Source organism: Penaeus japonicus, unplaced genomic scaffold, assembly GCF_977035675.1.
Source record: "Penaeus japonicus unplaced genomic scaffold, GWHDUDI00000001_assembly GWHDUDI00000022, whole genome shotgun sequence".
NCBI lineage: Eukaryota > Metazoa > Arthropoda > Malacostraca > Decapoda > Penaeidae > Penaeus > Penaeus japonicus.
Genome location: NW_028234424.1, coordinates 25546629 through 25561628, shown reverse-complemented (window position 1 = coordinate 25561628; position 15000 = coordinate 25546629). Strand labels below are relative to the sequence as shown.

At 35.1% G+C, this 15000-nt stretch overlaps 11 non-coding genes across 11 annotated transcripts; 5 read left to right on the top strand and 6 right to left on the bottom strand.

Annotated features, from left to right (window-relative positions):
* The first annotated feature begins 633 nt into the window (after positions 1–633).
* Positions 634–706, top strand: TRNAR-CCU (transfer RNA arginine (anticodon CCU)). The gene has a single exon. It is a non-coding gene; the product is annotated as a tRNA-Arg (tRNA).
* A 1384-nt stretch (positions 707–2090) lies between these two features.
* TRNAR-CCU (transfer RNA arginine (anticodon CCU)) lies at positions 2091–2163 on the top strand. The gene has a single exon. It is a non-coding gene; the product is annotated as a tRNA-Arg (tRNA).
* A 1244-nt stretch (positions 2164–3407) lies between these two features.
* On the top strand, positions 3408–3480 carry TRNAR-CCU (transfer RNA arginine (anticodon CCU)). The gene has a single exon. It is a non-coding gene; the product is annotated as a tRNA-Arg (tRNA).
* Positions 3481–4187: 707 nt separating this feature from the next.
* On the top strand, positions 4188–4260 carry TRNAR-CCU (transfer RNA arginine (anticodon CCU)). The gene has a single exon. It is a non-coding gene; the product is annotated as a tRNA-Arg (tRNA).
* Positions 4261–5969: 1709 nt separating this feature from the next.
* TRNAR-CCU (transfer RNA arginine (anticodon CCU)) lies at positions 5970–6042 on the top strand. Its single transcript has one exon. It is a non-coding gene; the product is annotated as a tRNA-Arg (tRNA).
* Positions 6043–7099: 1057 nt separating this feature from the next.
* Positions 7100–7172, bottom strand: TRNAR-CCU (transfer RNA arginine (anticodon CCU)). The gene has a single exon. It is a non-coding gene; the product is annotated as a tRNA-Arg (tRNA).
* Positions 7173–8561: 1389 nt separating this feature from the next.
* Positions 8562–8634, bottom strand: TRNAR-CCU (transfer RNA arginine (anticodon CCU)). Its single transcript has one exon. It is a non-coding gene; the product is annotated as a tRNA-Arg (tRNA).
* Positions 8635–9440: 806 nt separating this feature from the next.
* On the bottom strand, positions 9441–9513 carry TRNAR-CCU (transfer RNA arginine (anticodon CCU)). Its single transcript has one exon. It is a non-coding gene; the product is annotated as a tRNA-Arg (tRNA).
* Positions 9514–10677: 1164 nt separating this feature from the next.
* Positions 10678–10752, bottom strand: TRNAR-CCU (transfer RNA arginine (anticodon CCU)). The gene has a single exon. It is a non-coding gene; the product is annotated as a tRNA-Arg (tRNA).
* A 1800-nt stretch (positions 10753–12552) lies between these two features.
* TRNAR-CCU (transfer RNA arginine (anticodon CCU)) lies at positions 12553–12625 on the bottom strand. Its single transcript has one exon. It is a non-coding gene; the product is annotated as a tRNA-Arg (tRNA).
* A 1794-nt stretch (positions 12626–14419) lies between these two features.
* Positions 14420–14492, bottom strand: TRNAR-CCU (transfer RNA arginine (anticodon CCU)). Its single transcript has one exon. It is a non-coding gene; the product is annotated as a tRNA-Arg (tRNA).
* Between the last annotated feature and the right edge of the window lie 508 nt (positions 14493–15000).

Genomic DNA, 15000 nt, shown 5'->3' with positions numbered 1-15000 from the left:
TGTAATCATGATGCTGGGATTATCGTTGTTGTTGTTTGTTGTTGATGTTGGTGTAATGGTTATGATAAGAGTACTAATGGTAACAATAGTGATTATGATTACAGTGATGATAACAATAACATATTAATGTTCGTATTTATCGTAGTCAAAAAAATATTAATTATCATAAGATAACGCTAAACATATGGCAGTGATGATGATGATCTGATAACAATATTTATGATTATTTTGTTTATCATAATCATCAAATATGGTAATAGCACTATTGTCACTATTACCATTATTATTACAGTTATCATTAACAATAATTATGATGATAGTTAATTACAATGATAACATCAGTAATTCCACTACTGCTACTACTAATGAGTGATGATATTCATATTAACGTAAAATCATCATCATCATCATTCTAATAATAAGAATCAAGGTATCAATAAGCAACGTGCAATTAATTCAAAGGAAAATAGTTATATTGATAATTGAATGTGATAAAGAAAATGATGATGAAAATAAACAAACAGTTGCACACACTCATGTTAAAATCTCCTTCTAAACTTCCCTGTGGCCATAGCGCATGTCCCTGTATCCACGCTGTTTGTGTTGATAACGATATCCTTGGCCATAAGGTATGCCCCTGTGGCCCAATGGATAAGGCATTGGCCTCCTAAGCCAGGGATTGCGGGTTCGAGTCCCGCCAGGGGTTCGAAGAATGGTTTTGAATACAAAGCTTGACCTACGGTAGGTTCTACAGTAGGCCTAATATGCAAAACGAAATAATACAGGAAAAGTAAAACCATCGTAGACATCCATACTACTACAGATGGGTTGGGCAGATGCACGTCACTTTAAGTTATTAATCTAAACAAATGTGTCATTATAGTATAGTTATCCCTTAAAGTGTGGCCTATTTCCTTTGACCGTGGTTCGATTCTGTGTGCGATACCTTCGTGGGCGAAGAAATTAGATTTGGTGGACGAAAACATCGCCTATAGCCCCATCGACAGTCAGTTCAGTTCAGTTCAGAGAGATTTGCGAAGACGTCCCTCCCGGCCCATCGACAGTCAGTTCAGTTCAGTTCAGAGAGATTTGCGAAGACGTCCCTCCCGGCCCATCGACAGTCAGTTCAGTTCAGTTCAGAGAGATTTGCGAAGACGTCCCTTCGCCCGGGATATATGCACGAGGCGACCCGGCCCATCGACAGTCCGCGAATGTCAAATCTTGAAGGACATGCAGATTGGCTCTAACTCGGTTTGAAATAGCTATGCTCTACGGTCAGCGTGTGCCTCTACAATTACCGCTTCCACCCATCCTAAACTGCCAAGTACCAAAGATCGAACGCCATAAAGAGAAGCTTGAGGAGCCATTGATTCCACTTTCCGTACCACTATTCCTTTATCATTCATCTATTCAAGGTGAAGCATGTGTCGCTATATACGATGAGATATTCACTGTCTGGATGTACATAAGTGATATGCAAACTATATTAAAGTTCTACTTATACTTACTTCATCTATTACGGGGAATCGCTGATTGCAAGGAATTTTGGAACATAATTCCCGCGTGTAATAAAGTGGGAGACGAGAAGAAACCATTAGATTTTTTTTTTTTTCAGTGACATGCAGTTCAAACCATATTACTGTTATCTTTCTATGCAGTATGCCTCCTTGGCCACATAAATGTTCCTATGGCCACATTCTATATAACCGTGGCCCAGTGGGCGGGTCATTGGCCTCTTAAACAAAGGACTGTGGGTTCAAATGCTGGCAGTGGTTTAAAATGTACATTTAGTAATACAACTTTACCGAAGTAAAGCTCTGATGTAGCTATCCTGGTGTGAACCTGAAACTTAGGCCTCTTTATCATCAGAGTGGTGAAATAAGTTGCAAACTTATAACGCGCATAGCAATCACAGTTATTAAAGTAAATGTTTCATAGTAGTAAATGTATTAGTAGTAGTGCAGAAACAGCAGTAGTAAAAGAATTTCAAAAATAAATTATGTTTCATAGGCCGTATTACTGTGTATACTTCTGTGGCCGGACGGTATGCCTCCTTGCCTATATCACATGCCTCCTTGGCCAGTTTGTATGCCCCTGTGGCCCAATGGATAAGGCATTGGCCTCCTAAGCCAAGGATTGCGGGTTCGAGTCCCGCCAGGGGTTGGAAATTAGTTTTTAACAGCTTTAGATATGCAAGACTTTATCGAGGCTATGGTCAGAAGTAACACCATAGCCATCTTTTCTTTCCCTTCAAAGTGGGGGAACTTTGGCTATAATTCCATATAAGTAAGTAACCATATTAAAGAGAATAATGATGAAAAGTAATAATGATAAGGGAGGTGAATATACATCTTACTGTCAATTCTTTACTGTGGTTGCTGCTATCGCCCCCATGAGGAGTTTTCAACATAATCATTAATGGTTATGAGGATAATTGTAATAGTATGAAATGTATCTGCACTGTATCTGTAATCAAATATAATTGAATCTTACAACATAACATTCAGTACTCATTCATCGATTAAACCTTATAAACGAAATAGATAATATTTATTATATTATATTTACTGATTTATTGACAACTTTAGCAAATTTTCTTGATTCATTGCTTATCCTACCAATATACTAAATTAATGAATTATGACTGAATATCAAAATTTATGATCATTGTTTCCCTTTTTCGTTTCTTTCTGTCTGCCTGTCTGTTTGTCTCTGTATGTATACATATGTAAATGTATATATAATATATATGTATATATATATATATATATATATATATACATTATGCACACATACACATATACACACACTCAACACACGCACACAAACATACACATACACATACATCTAAATGTATATATATGTCTGTATATATATGTATGTATATATGTATATATATACATATATATACATAGGCACACATGCATATATATGTATGTATGTATAGATGTATACACACATATATATGTATATATATATATATATATATATATATATATATATGTGTGTGTGTGTGTGTGTGTGTGTGTGTACAGACATACACACATACATACATACATACGTGTGTATATGCACATATATAATAATATATAGTAATAATGACGATAATAATGAGGATAATGATAAAGATGATATTGATAATAATGATGGTGATAATAATAGTAATGATAACAATCATAATAATCATAATAACATCAATAACGATAATGATAATAAAATTGAAATTATAAGAATAATTTCCATACTATTGAATATAATAATGATAAGGAAAATGCTGATAGCAAATAATGGCAGAAATTAAAAATAGTGACAAACCACACGAAGATAATGCTAATCGCATCCCCGATATCCTTATGGCCATGTATACTTCTATGGCCTCATTGTATGCTTTCATGGCCATAGTGTATGCCCCTGTGGCCCAATGGATAAGGCATTGGCCTCCTAAGCCAGGGATTGCGGGTTCGAGTCCCGCCAGGGGTTGCGAGGAGAATTTTACTATGACCGTACTGAGTGTAGCAGCAGAAATGGCCAGCCTTTTCTTCCCCATAAAGTGTACTCGAATTGTGGTAATAGTAATGAAAATATAGCCAAAATATATGTGATATCGATCATTAACAAAGTCGATATAACGTAGATAACTTATGATCATTATCATTTTTATTAACTTATGATCATTATAGTTTTCATTTTCTTTATCACTTTTGTTTTTATCATTAGTATCATTATCATCAATCTTATCATCATTACCATTATTGTCATCACTATTACAATGATTTTTATTATGATCATTATCATTATTATTGTTATTATTGCCATCACCATTGCTGTTATAGTTGCTACTATCATCAATGTTATTAATGTCAATATCAACATAACAATGATATATCCTATGAATAACATCAATGCAAATAGCTGCAGTCTAAAAGAGTAATAAATTCATATCTGCTTTTGTATAAATACATGGGAACAGTAAACAATTCATATCCATTTAAGCTCACAAGTACATTACCACACATATGTGGACACCTAGATAAAATATATGTATAAAAAGATAAGTGATCAAATTAAGAGTGGATAGTGTGCGACAAGCTAAAATATGGCCGTGGTGCTTTTAGCTCTATTGTATGCCTTGCGGCCATAACATAAGGCTCGCAGCCATACTGTATGCCCTTTTTCTCAAAATGTATGCCTCTGTGGCCCAATGGATAAGGCATTGGCCTCCTAAGCCAAGGATTGCGGGTTCGAGTCCCGCCAGAGGTTAAGATATTACCCTAGGTTTTAAAGACGTTATCGACAGAATGTTTGGAGTTGTTGGCACTCCTAGCAGTCTCTCCTTCATGGCAGAGGAGCGCTGAAATAAGAGCATATGAAACCTATGAAAGAATTTTGTGTCTAGATGCCATATCAAGCATAGTTTTATTTGTAGTGTCGATCAACACCCGATGACAAATAACATATATGACAGTAACGGTAAGACGTGTAAATGACTGTACGGGAGATGTACATTGAGTTAGATAACTTTCTTTGCGGGAAAGGCATGCATTAAACTCCCCAAATGAACAGGAATTCAGCGATAAGCCTTTCTCTTGGAAGAGAGTAAACTTACGTGCCAAAGGCTTACGAGTAGTGACAGAGGATAGAGGAGACGGGCAACTATGGGTAAGTGTTTGGTCCGTACACATATCTGCCTTGGATGTGTCGTGAATGGTCGCCTTGTGCAAGCGATGATAGATTCTGCTGTCCTGGCACCTCTGTAATGTAAACATGGGCTCGGGGTACCATTCCTCTCCTCTTCCTCATAAAACCTGCATCTTCACAACTCACATCATATGTCTTTCTGCTTGGTAAACTGTGATTGCCGTTAGAAGTAATAATGATGCAAAAACAAACATTTATGGCGAGTAATGTCGATATGCATCCAGAAAAAAAGAGGTTTTATCAAGGCGGTAGAATGCTCTACATGTTTTGATTTGTCTTTTGAATTCATTATGTGATGCATGTTAATACTTTACTCATGCTAAAAATAGCTAGAATAAAATCCCACAATAGGTTAATAACACTAAAGAAATAACTAATCGGAAAGGATTGCATATCTTAACTATCAATTATAATAAGTTAATAACAGGTCATGGCGATAGCTAATTGAGTATCGCTGATCAGAGGAATTGATTTAGCGGCTATATATTGAGCAAAGTATCGCCTCACCCTGAGAGATCGGTTTTAGAATTGGTACCTTGGTCATTATGCATCCAACCTATACAGTGAGGATGTATAATGCACCAGGGCTCGTTAGGGATATTAGCGAGCTTAGCATAGTCATGGTTAAATTCAGACTAAGTAATTGATTTATAAGATAAATTAACCAGCGAGATTAAGTACTAAATATTGACCCCAATGTAGTATGTGTCCAAACACCAATTGCATATTGCCATAAAACGCCTCTGCAATAGCTTATGCCATCTGTACTTGCACATAGGATCTGGTGTGGGTCCTCCCAGACATGGCTTGCCCCAAAAAACATATGAAATGACGCCCATGGCCTCTGGTGATAGTAATGATGATCGTTAATGTGTTTGAATCAAATTTGTATTGTATATAATTTGCATGTTGAATTGGAACTAATGCGGTAGATACTGATGTTAGTAGATATTCTGGTTATAATGATGTGTCTATATATATATGTGTATATGTATATATATATATATATATATATATGTGTGTGTGTGTGTGTGTGTGTGTACATATATGTATGTATGTATATGTATGTATGTATATGTATGTATGTATATGTATGTATATATATATATATATATATATAATCATCTGTTCATATGTTGGAAAATATTTCTGTCTTTATTTCCTTTTTTTTTCTCTCTCTCTCTTATCCAAAAGCAGTACATTTACATAGGGCTGAATCTTTTTTTTCTTAATTACACACTGAAAATGAACATGAATAACAACTAAAGGAAGCCTCTGTGGCCCAATGGATAAGGCATTGGCCTCCTAAGCCAAGGATTGCGGGTTCGAGTCCCGCCAGAGGTTCAAACTCAAAAGTAAGATCTTTGTACTAAAGCTAGTACTTTAATATACTCAGCTACTATTCTTGATAAATGCTGATGTGGTCTTTCCATCTCACAATGAAATCATCATTTATTATCTTTTCATATTGTCAAAGGTAGAATAAGTAAAGATATGGAAAGTAGATTATGTTCATGCACAGTTAGTATTTCCTGACAAATTAAAAAGAAACAAAAACAAATAAAATTTATTACACAGCGAAATACCCCAGAGTAATGAGCATAAATTACTATGAAAATATATAAAGAATATTAGTTTTTCTTAGTAAACTTCACAGGTGTTTTGAGTGTCAATTAATAGACAAAGATTTTCAAGATTAAAGGAGTTGCTTAGAAGCCAACATGTGGACAGGAGCTTAAATTTGAATCCATAGTTTCACATCTTAAAAAAAAGAAAAAAAAAAAAGAAAAAAAAAAGTCTTATCCCTTTAAGACCATAGTTGGTGGTCAAACTAAAGGCTAAATAAAGTTTAAAACTTGAATATTTCATAGATGAAGACCATGGAGCAACTTCAAACTTTATGTTTCCTCTCAGTATCCCAATATTGATAAACATGTAAAAAAAGAAAAAGAAAAAAAATGAAGGCTTAATGTATTCCTGCGCGATCAATGAAATCCGTTCCGCCGGATGTTTCAAGGCAAGTTCCCTAGAGGGTAACAATCCTTTAAAAATGAATCCTTTACATAATGACTCTGAACTTGTTAGTTATCTCCATTGTTTCATCCATCGCCAATGCTCGCCTAATAATTGATAGAATTGACTTTTTGCCAAATGGCCATGCTTTTTACGTATTATGTTTAACTGTGTATAATGTGATCTGTGCAACTCATTTGGCTGTATGCTACACAAGTAAGGAAAAGTAATTATATCATCACTGCTTAAATTTGAATTTGACAATATGAAAATATAATAAATAATGACTTAATTGTGAGACGGAAAGCCAACATTTACATCCATCAAGAATAGTAGCTGAGTATATTAAGAAACTCGCATCCTTTCAAAATGATTACTATTGTATTTGAACCTCTGGCGGGACTCGAACCCGCAATCCTTGGCTTAGGAGGCCAATGCCTTATCCATTGGGCCACAGAGGCTGATATTGACAATGAGAGCATATTTAAACTTTCATCAATTATGAAAATACGAAAAAAAAAGATTCAGCCCTATTAGCTGCATTACCTAGCCATGGTAGCAGGTAAACACCATTTTGTTTGCACCGTGTTTAAACTTTCTTTATTGTATGGCATGGGGCAGAGTTTTGCTGAAAAATCCAGAGTGTTTCTGCATACCATTCTCTTATTTGAGGCATGAAGCAAGTTTCTAACACTTTCATATACTTATCTTAGTCATGGTGCCATCAACGGTGTGTCAACGACTCGTGACATGCACTGATATTACCCCTATACCATGACCCTTTGAGGAAATTTTAAGGTATTCTTTAGACATTCTGGTTTGAATTCATCTCCAGCTCTTCGCCTGATAGTATGGATGCGATCACCAAGTACTTGGATGGTTGACTCATCAGAAAACACCACATGAAGCAAATGGAAACAAGAATCCATTAGAAGCAGTACAGAGAAATTCAGAAATCTTAGTGGCGTCACGTGGCGCGTGAACAAACATTTGTGTTGATGCATTATTTTTTGCTCTGATATGTTATTCTGTCAAGCTCTGTATCGTTACATCTTAATAGCTCACAGTTTCAAAGTAAAACATGAAATAAGACTTACCACATTTTCCCAGTCGTCTGAGGCTTCCAGAAGCCTGTTATTCTCTGTTCTTGGATGGATATTTACTTCACCTTTAGCTTGTGAGCTTCCTGTATTTCTGCATGACTTTCTATTGTCCTGAACAGCAATGTGTACTATCTTTCTATTCCTATTGGTGTTTAAGTTTAAAAAAAAGAAAAAAGAAAAAAGACTCTCATCCCTTTTCGACCAAAGTTGGTGGTCAAACCAAGGCTAGGAAAAGTTTAAAACTTGAACAGGTGAAGGCCATGGAGCATATTCAAAATTTTGTGTGTCCCCTTGATATCCCATTATTGATAAACACGTGTACAAAGTTAATGTATTTCTGCCAGGACAATACAATCAGTTGCGCCAGATGTTTCAAGGCAAGGTTCCTTGATGGTTACAATCCTTTAAAAATTATTCCTTTACATAATGACTTTGATCGTGTTAGTTATCTCCATTGCTTGCCTAATAATTGATATAATTATTGACAAGTCTTTTTTGTGTATTGGCCATACTTTTTACGTATTATATTTCTGTATTTATGGATCTGTGCAACACATATAACCGTATGCTACACAAGTAAGGAAAAGTAATTATATCATCCTCACTTAATTTACCTTTGACAATATGAAAATATGATATATGATGACTTAATTGTGAGACGGAGAGACAACATCTACATCTATCAAGAATAGTAGCTGAGTTTATTATGGAACTCGCTTTCATATACAAAGATTATTCTTAAAATTGAACCTCTGGCGGGACTCGAACCCGCAATCCTTGGCTTAGGAGGCCAATGCCTTATCCATTGGGCCACAGAGGCTTCCATTTCCTCAACATCATTTTCAGTTTCATTAATTGTCGAAAATAGAAAAAAAATCAGTCCTGCGTGAATGACTGCTTTTGACCAAGAAAATTAAAAAGTAAAAAACAGGAAACTGAGCCAACACCTGTTTTCCTCCAGAATCCGATTCACTTTCAGTGGATTTTTTATTTCTGAGTAATCAGTTTTATGTTTATTAATTGTGTAAATAAGAGAAAAAGATTCAGAAGACGGATACTCAAAACAGCTTACGATATCGTAAGCCCGCGCAGCCAGGCCGCGCATGTCTGAAGTCGAACTGCGAGGTCCGAGGGTCATACTCTTGAAAATCTTGAAAATCTTTGTTTTAGAAAGTTTTATTTGTTTTTGTTTCTTTTTAATTTGTCAGGAAATAGTAATTGTGCATGAACAGGATTTATTTTCCATATCTGTTTCGATTTCGCACCATTATCATTATTACTTAACAAGGTCATCATTATCATTACTTATTTTATCTTTGATAATATAAAAATATGACAAATGATTACTCACCTGTGAGGCCGAGACCAGTGAAATCAAGTACTAAATTGTTTTTACGTATTATGTTTAACTGTGTATATTGTTCGGTGCAATACATATAACCGTATGCTACACAAGTAAGCAAAAGTAATTATATCATCCTCACTTAATTTACCTTTGACAATATGAAAATATGATAAATGATGACTTAATAGTGAGATGGAAAGACAACATCTACATCTATCAAGAACAGTAGCTGAGTTTATTGTGGAACTTGCTTTCATACACAAAGATTATTTTTGAATTTGAACCTCGGGCAGGACTCGAACCCGCAATCCTTGGCTTAGGAGGCCAATGCCTTATCCATTGGGCCACAGAGGTTTATGTTAACCCATACAGTTTCATTAATTGTGGAAATAAGAAAAAAAAAATCAGACCTGCGTGAATGACTTTGACCAAGGAAATCAAAAGCATAAAACAGGAAACTGAGCCAGTACCTGTTTTCCTCCAGAATCCGATTCAGTTTCAGTGGATTTTTTTTTTTCTGAGTAATCAATTTTATTTTCATTAAGTGTGTAAATAAGAAAAAAAGGATTCAGAGGACGGATACTCAAAACAGCTTACGATATCGTAAGCCCGCGCAGCCAGGCCGCGCATGTCTAACTGCGAGGTCTGAGGGTCATACTCTTAGATGACACTCAAAACACCTGTGAGGTTTTCTATGAATAATTGCTATTCTTTGTATTTTCTCATAGTAATTTATGCTCATTATTCTGGGGTATTCCGTTGATATAATGTGAAATAAGTTTTATTTGTTTTTGTTTCTTTAATTTGTCAGGAAATAGTAATTGTGCATGAACAGGATTTATTTTCCATATCTGTTTCGACTTCGCACCATTATCATTATTACTTAAGGTCATCATTATCATTACTTATTTTATATTTGACAATATAAAAATATGGCAAATGATTACTCACTTGTGAGGCCGAGACCAGTGAAATCAAGTACTAAATATTGACCTCGGTGCAGAATATGTCCATACCCATTATTGCAATTGCAATAGCTTATGCGCTCTGCACTTGCACATAGGATCTGGTGTGGGGGCCTCCCAGGCATTCCAACTTTAGCAATAATTTTATATGAGAGCTTGCTCCATAATATGAGTTGGTTAGAAGCAAACATCTGGACAGGAGCTTAAATTTGAAGCCATGGTTAAAGTTTCATATCCTACTAAAAAATGATAATAATAAGAAATAAATTAAGAATGAAACAGCCCAAATAAATTATGTGATTGTTGACAAGTGTTTTTTTTTCGTGTATTGGCCATACTTTTTACGTATTATGTTTAACTGTGTATATAGATCTGTGCAACACATATAACCATATGCTACACAAGTAAGGAAAAGTAATTATATCATCCTCACTTAATTCACCTTTGACAATATGAAAATATGATAAATGATGACTTAATAGTGAGACGGAAAGACAACAGTCGTGAGTTTATTATGGAACTCGTGTTCATATCCAAACGCTAATCATGTGTTAGATCCTCTGGCGGGACTCGAACCCGCAATCCTTGGCTTAGGAGGCCAATGCCTTATCCATTGGGCCACAGAGGCTTATGTAAACTGCCAATTCAGTTTCATTAATTGTGGAAATAAGAAAAAAAAATCAGTCCTGCGTGAATGACTGCTTTTGACCAAGAAAATCAAAAGCTAAAAACAGGAAACTGAGCCAGTACCTGTTTTCCTCCAGAATCCGATTCAGTTTCAGTGGGTTTTTTATTTCCGAGTAATCAATTTTCTCTTTATTAATTGTGTAAATAAGAAAAAAGGATTCAGAGGACGGATACTCCAAACAGCTTACGATATCGTAAGTCCGCGCAGCCAGGCTGCGCATGTTTAACTGCGAGGTCTGAGGGTCATACTCTTGAAAATCTTGAAAATCTTTGTGTATCAGTTGACACTCAAAACACCTGTGAGGTTTTCTATGAATAACTGATATTCTTTGTATTTTCTCATAGTAATTTATGCTCATTATTCTGGGGTATTCAGTTGATATAATGTGAAATAAGTTTTGTTTTTGTTTCTTTAATTTGTCAGGAAACAGTAATTGTGCATGAACATGATTTATTTTCCATATCTGTTTTGACTTCGCACCATTATCATCATTACTTAACAAGGTCATCATTATCATTACTTATTTTATATTTGACAATATAAAAATATGACAAATGATTACTCACTTGTGAGGCCGAGACCAGTGAAATAAAGTACTAAATATTGACCTCGGTCCAGAATATGTCCGAACACCCATTGCATATTGCATAAAACGCCTCTGCAATAGCTTATGCGTTCTGCACTTGCACATAGGATCTGGTGTGGGGGCCTCCCAGGCATGGCTTGCCCCACCCAAGGACATGAAATGAAGCCCATGGCCTCTGGTTGATAGTAATGCGGATCGTTATGGGTTTAAATCAAATTTGTGTTGTATATAATGTTCAATTGGAACTAATGTGGTTAATACTGATGTTAGTAGATATTTAGGTAATACTGATTACTCTCTATCTATATAATATATATATGTGTGTGTGTATATATATATATATATATATATATATATATATAAACCCTTTTTCCGGTGGTGGGGACAAAGTCGTTTGCGAGACTCAGATCTTGGCCGAGCAGCTGGTGTTCAAAAAGGTGCACATTTACTTGCAAACGGGCATCTAATTCATCTATCAAAAAAATAAATGTAAAGATACTTAATTCCATGGTTCCTTAAATCCACTGAAATTGATTCGGATTTTGTAGGAAAATACCTGCTGGCTTTATTTCCTGTTTTTGTGTTTTTGATTCTTTTCGTCAAAAGCAGTACATTCTATACAATTAGTGAAACTGAACACACAATTAAAGTAAGCCTCTGTGGCCCAATCGATATGGCATTGGCCTCCTAAGCCAAGGATTCGAACTTTAGCAGTAATTCTATATGAGAGCTTGTTCCATAATATGAGTTGGTTAGAAGCAAACATCTGGACAGGAGCTTAAATTTGAAGCCATGGTTAAAGTTTCATATCTTACCAAAAAATTATAATAATAATAAGAAATAAATTAAGAATGAAACAGCCCAAATAATTTATGTGATTGTTGACAAGTTTTTTTTTTTTCGTGTATTGGCCATACTTTTTACGTATTATGTTTAACTGTATTTATTAATCTGTGCAACACATATAACCGTATGCTACACAAGTAAGGAAAAGTAATTATATCATCCTCACTTAATTTACCTTTGACAATATGAAAATATGATAAATGATGACTTAATTGTGAGACGGAAAGACAACATCTACATCTATCAAGAATAGTAGCTGAGTTTATTATGGAACTCGCTTTCATACACAAAGATTATTCTTAAATTTGAACCTCTGGCGGGACTCGAACCCGCAATCCTTGGCTTAGGAGGCCAATGCCTTATCCATTGGGCCACAGAGGCTTATGTTAACTTTCAATTCAGTTTCATTAATTGTGGAAATAAGAAAAAAAAATCAGTCCTGCGTGAATGACTGCTTTTGACCAAGAAAATCAAAAGCATAAAACAGGAAACTGAGCCAGTACCTGTTTTCCTCCAGAATCCGATTCAGTTTCAGTGGATTTTTTATTTCTGAGTAATCAATTTTCTTTTTATTACTTGTGTAAATAAGAAAAAAAGATTCAGAGGACGGATACTCAAAACAGCTTACGATATCGTAAGCCCGCGCAGCCAGGCCGCGCATGTCTAACTGCGAGGTCTGAGGGTCATACTCTTGAAAATCTTGAAAATCTTTGTGTATTAGATGACACTCAAAACACCTGTGAGGTTTTCCATGAATAACTGCAATTCTTTGTATTTTCTCATAGTAATTTATGCTCATTATTCTGGGGTATTCAGTTGATATAATGTGAAATAAGTTTTATTTGTTTTTCCTTTTTAATTTGTCAGGAAATAGTAATTGTGCATGAACAGGATTTATTTTCCATATCTGTTTCGACTTCGCACCATTATCATTATTACTTAACAAGGTCATCATTATCATTACTTATTTTATCTTTGACAATATAAAAATATGGCAAATGATTACTCACTTGTGAGGCCGAGACCAGTGAAATCAAGTACTAAATATTGACCTCGGTGCAGAATATGTCCGAACACCCATTGCATATTGCATAAAACGCCTCTGCAATAGCTTATGCTCTCTGCACTTGCACATAGGATCTGGTGTGGGGGCCTCCCAGGCATGGCTTGCCCCACCCAAGGACATGAAATGAAGCCCATGGCCTCTGGTTGATAGTAATGCGGATCGTTATGTGTTTGAATCAAATTTGTGTTGTATATAATGTTCAATTGGAACTAATGTGGTTAATACTGATGTTAGTAGATATTTAGGTAATACTGATTACTCTCTCTCGCTCTCTATCTATCTATCTATATATAATATGTATATATATATATATATATATATGTGTGTGTGTGTATAAACCCTTTTTCCGGTGGTGGGGACAAAGTCGTTTGCGAGACTCAGATCTTGGCCGAGCAGCTGGTGTTCAAAAAGGTACACATATCAAAAATAAATGTAAAGATACTTAATTCCATTGTTCCTTAAATCCATTGAAATTTATTCGGATTTTGTAGGAAAATGCCTGCTGGCTTTATTTCCTGTTTTTATGTTTTTGATTATATTCGCCAAAAGCAGTACATTCTATACAATTAGTGAAACTGAACACACAATTAAAGTAAGCCTCTGTGGCCCAATCGATATGGCGTTGGCTTCCTAAGCCAAGGATTCGAACTTTAGCAATAATTTTATATGAGAGCTTGTTCCATAATATGAGTTGGTTAGAAGCAAACATCTGGACAGGAGCTTAAATTTGAAGCCATGGTTAAAGTTTCATATCTTACCAAAAAATGATAATAATAATAAGAAATAAATTAAGAATGAAACAGCCCAAATAATTTATGTGATTGTTGACAAGTGTTTTTTTGTTTTTGTTTTTTTTTGTGTATTGGCCATACTTTTTATGTATTATGTTTAACTGTATTTATTAATCTGTGCAACACATATAACCGTATGCTACACAAGTAAGGAAAAGTAATTATATCATCCTCACTTAATTCACCTTTGACAATATGAAAATATGATAAATGATGACTTAATAGTGAGACGGAAAGACAACATCTACATCTATCAAGAACAGTAGCTGAGTTTATTATGGAACTTGCTTTCATACACAAAGATTATTCTTAAATTTGAACCTCTGGCGGGACTCGAACCCGCAATCCTTGGCTTAGGAGGCCAATGCCTTATCCATTGGGCCACAGAGGCTTATGTTAACTTCTAATTCAGTTTCATTAATTGTGGAAATAAGAAAAAAAAATCAGTCCTACGTGAATGACTGCTTTTGACTAAGAAAATCAAAAGCATAAAACAGGAAACTGAGCCAGTACCTGTTTTCCTCCAGAATCCGATTCAGTTTCAGTGGGTTTTTTATTTCTGAGTAATCAATTTTATTTTCATTAAGTGTGTAAATAAGAATAAAGGATTCAGAGGACGGATACTCAAACAGCTTACGATATCGTAAGCCCGCGCAGCCAGGCTGCGCATGTCTAACTGCGAGGTCTGAGGGTCATACTCTTGAAAATCTTGAAAATCTTTGTGTATTAGATGACACTCAAAACACCTGTGAGGTTTTCTATGAATAACTGATATTCTTTGTATTTTCTCATAGTAATTTATGCTCATTATTCCATTATTCTGGGGTATTCAGTTGATATAATGTGAAATAAGTTTTATTTGTTTTTGTTTCTTTAATTTGTCAGGAAACAGTAATTGT